This window comes from Nerophis ophidion, linkage group LG17, assembly GCF_033978795.1.
Source record: "Nerophis ophidion isolate RoL-2023_Sa linkage group LG17, RoL_Noph_v1.0, whole genome shotgun sequence".
Classification (NCBI taxonomy): domain Eukaryota; kingdom Metazoa; phylum Chordata; class Actinopteri; order Syngnathiformes; family Syngnathidae; genus Nerophis; species Nerophis ophidion.
Window position 1 is genome coordinate 6,413,922 of NC_084627.1, and position 3,443 is coordinate 6,417,364.

Genomic DNA, 3,443 nt, shown 5'->3' on the forward strand with positions numbered 1-3,443 from the left:
GTGTATATAAAAAGGAGGATACAGGGTCAGGGTGTATATAAAAAGGAGGATACAGGGTCAGGGTGTATATAAAAAGGAGGATACAGGGTCAGGGTGTATATAAAAAGGAGGATACAGGGTCAGGGTGTATATAAAGAGGAGGATACAGGGTCAGGGTGTATATAAAAAGGAGGATACAGGGTCAAAGTGTATATAAAAAGGAGGATACAGGGTCAGGGTGTATATAAAGAGGAGGATACAGGGTCAAAGTGTATATAAAAAGGAGGATACAGGGTCAGGGTGTATATAAAGAGGAGGATACAGGGTCAGGGTGTATATAAAAAGGAGGATACAGGGTCAGGGTGTATATAAAAAGGAGGATACAGGGTCAGGGTGTATATAAAGAGGAGGATACAGGGTCAGGGTGTATATAAAGGAGGATACAGGGTCAGGGTGTATATAAAAAGGAGGATACAGGGTCAGGATGTATATAAAAAGGAGGATACAGGGTCAGGGTGTATATAAAGGAGGATACAGGGTCAGGGTGTATATAAAAAGGAGGATACAGGGTCAGGGTGTATATAAAAAGGAGGATACAGGGTCAGGGTGTATATAAAAAGGAGGATACAGGGTCAGGGTGTATATAAAAAGGAGGATACAGGGTCAGGGTGTATATAAAAAGGAGGATACAGGGTCAGGGTGTATATAAAAAGGAGGATACAGGGTCAGGGTGTATATAAAGAGGAGGATACAGGGTCAGGGTGTATATAAAAAGGAGGATACAGGGTCAGGGTGTATATAAAAAGGAGGATACAGGGTCAAAGTGTATATAAAAAGGAGGATACAGGGTCAGGGTGTATATAAAAAGGAGGATACAGGGTCAAAGTGTATATAAAAAGGAGGATACAGGGTCAGGGTGTATATAAAAAGGAGGATACAGGGTCAGGGTGTATATAAAAAGGAGGATACAGGGTCAGGGTGTATATAAAAAGGAGGATACAGGGTCAGGGTGTATATAAAAAGGAGGATACAGGGTCAGGGTGTATATAAAAAGGAGGATACAGGGTCAGGGTGTATATAAAGAGGAGGATACAGGGTCAGGGTGTATATAAAAAGGAGGATACAGGGTCAGGGTGTATATAAAAAGGAGGATACAGGGTCAGGTGTATATAAAAAGGAGGATACAGGGTCAGGGTGTATATAAAAAGGAGGATACAGGGTCAGGTGTATATAAAAAGGAGGTTACAGGGTCAGGGTGTATATAAAAAGGAGGATACAGGGTCAGGGTGTATATAAAAAGGAGGATACAGGGTCAGGGTGTATATAAAAAGGAGGATACAGGGTCAGGGTGTATATAAAGAGGAGGATACAGGGTCAGGGTGTATATAAAAAGGAGGATACAGGGTCAAAGTGTATATAAAAAGGAGGATACAGGGTCAGGGTGTATATAAAAAGGAGGATACAGGGTCAGGGTGTATATAAAAAGGAGGATACAGGGTCAAAGTGTATATAAAAAGGAGGATACAGGGTCAGGGTGTATATAAAAAGGAGGATACAGGGTCAGGGTGTATATAAAAAGGAGGATACAGGGTCAGGGTGTATATAAAAAGGAGGATACAGGGTCAGGGTGTATATAAAAAGGAGGATACAGGGTCAGGGTGTATATAAAAAGGAGGATACAGGGTCAGGGTGTATATAAAAAGGAGGATACAGGGTCAGGGTGTATATAAAAAGGAGGATACAGGGTCAGGGTGTATATAAAAAGGAGGATACAGGGTCAGGGTGTATATAAAAAGGAGGATACAGGGTCAGGGTGTATATAAAAAGGAGGATACAGGGTCAGGGTGTATATAAAAAGGAGGATACAGGGTCAGGGTGTATATAAAAAGGAGGATACAGGGTCAGGGTGTATATAAAGAGGAGGATACAGGGTCAGGGTGTATATAAAAAGGAGGATACAGGGTCAGGGTGTATATAAAAAGGAGGATACAGGGTCAGGTGTATATAAAAAGGAGGATACAGGGTCAGGGTGTATATAAAAAGGAGGATACAGGGTCAGGTGTATATAAAAAGGAGGTTACAGGGTCAGGGTGTATATAAAAAGGAGGATACAGGGTCAGGGTGTATATAAAAAGGAGGATACAGGGTCAGGGTGTATATAAAAAGGAGGATACAGGGTCAGGGTGTATATAAAGAGGAGGATACAGGGTCAGGGTGTATATAAAAAGGAGGATACAGGGTCAAAGTGTATATAAAAAGGAGGATACAGGGTCAGGGTGTATATAAAAAGGAGGATACAGGGTCAGGGTGTATATAAAAAGGAGGATACAGGGTCAAAGTGTATATAAAAAGGAGGATACAGGGTCAGGGTGTATATAAAAAGGAGGATACAGGGTCAGGGTGTATATAAAAAGGAGGATACAGGGTCAGGGTGTATATAAAAAGGAGGATACAGGGTCAGGGTGTATATAAAAAGGAGGATACAGGGTCAGGGTGTATATAAAAAGGAGGATACAGGGTCAGGGTGTATATAAAAAGGAGGATACAGGGTCAGGGTGTATATAAAAAGGAGGATACAGGGTCAGGGTGTATATAAAAAGGAGGATACAGGGTCAGGATGTATATAAAGAGGAGGATACAGGGTCAGGATGTATATAAAAAGGAGGATACAGGGTCAGGGTGTATATAAAAAGGAGGATACAGGGTCAGGGTGTATATAAATAGATAGTAGTGTCAGTCAGTATCAACATTAGTTGCATCACACGCAGCTCACAGCCCAGAGCTAACATTTGGACTGGAAATGTCTTCACACGTGCTAACCTGCTAATGTGCTAACCTGCTAATGTGCTAGGTGGTTTTTTTGCATGGAGGTCAAAGGTCATCTCTTCCTGGATGCAGCAGTCATCAGAATAAATGCTGAGCTCAGCACATGCTCTTATATTTTCACATTATTATACATCTTTATCTTCACGTTGTTATACATCTTTATATTTACATTATTATACATCTTTATATTTACATTATTATACATCTTTATATTTACATTATTATACATCTTTATCTTGCTATATGGACATTGATGCAGGATGAAAGAAGAGGAGAAGTGAGAAAGTCAAATGTTTGTTCTGGCACTCTGTCTTCACCAGGGGCTGGGGGGGGTGGGGGGTGTGGGGGCTGCGGGGCTTATTTGCTTACAAGAACAAGTGTGCACGTGCAGTGGATGCTGCACGTCACGTGCACACCACACAAGATGCTGCAGTGGGGGAGGGGAGGGGGAGCAGTTGGTCCACATGAAGACAGCATCAAGTGAAGGGGGGGGGGGGGCTGGGGGGGTGGCTGCTGTCACCAAGTCACATCTGGTCAGTCAGGACACGCCCCCTGGACACCCCATGTCACATGATGTCTGCATTGTCATGACGATAAGCTCCTCTGTCATCCACATTTCATATGCTAGCTTCTGGTTA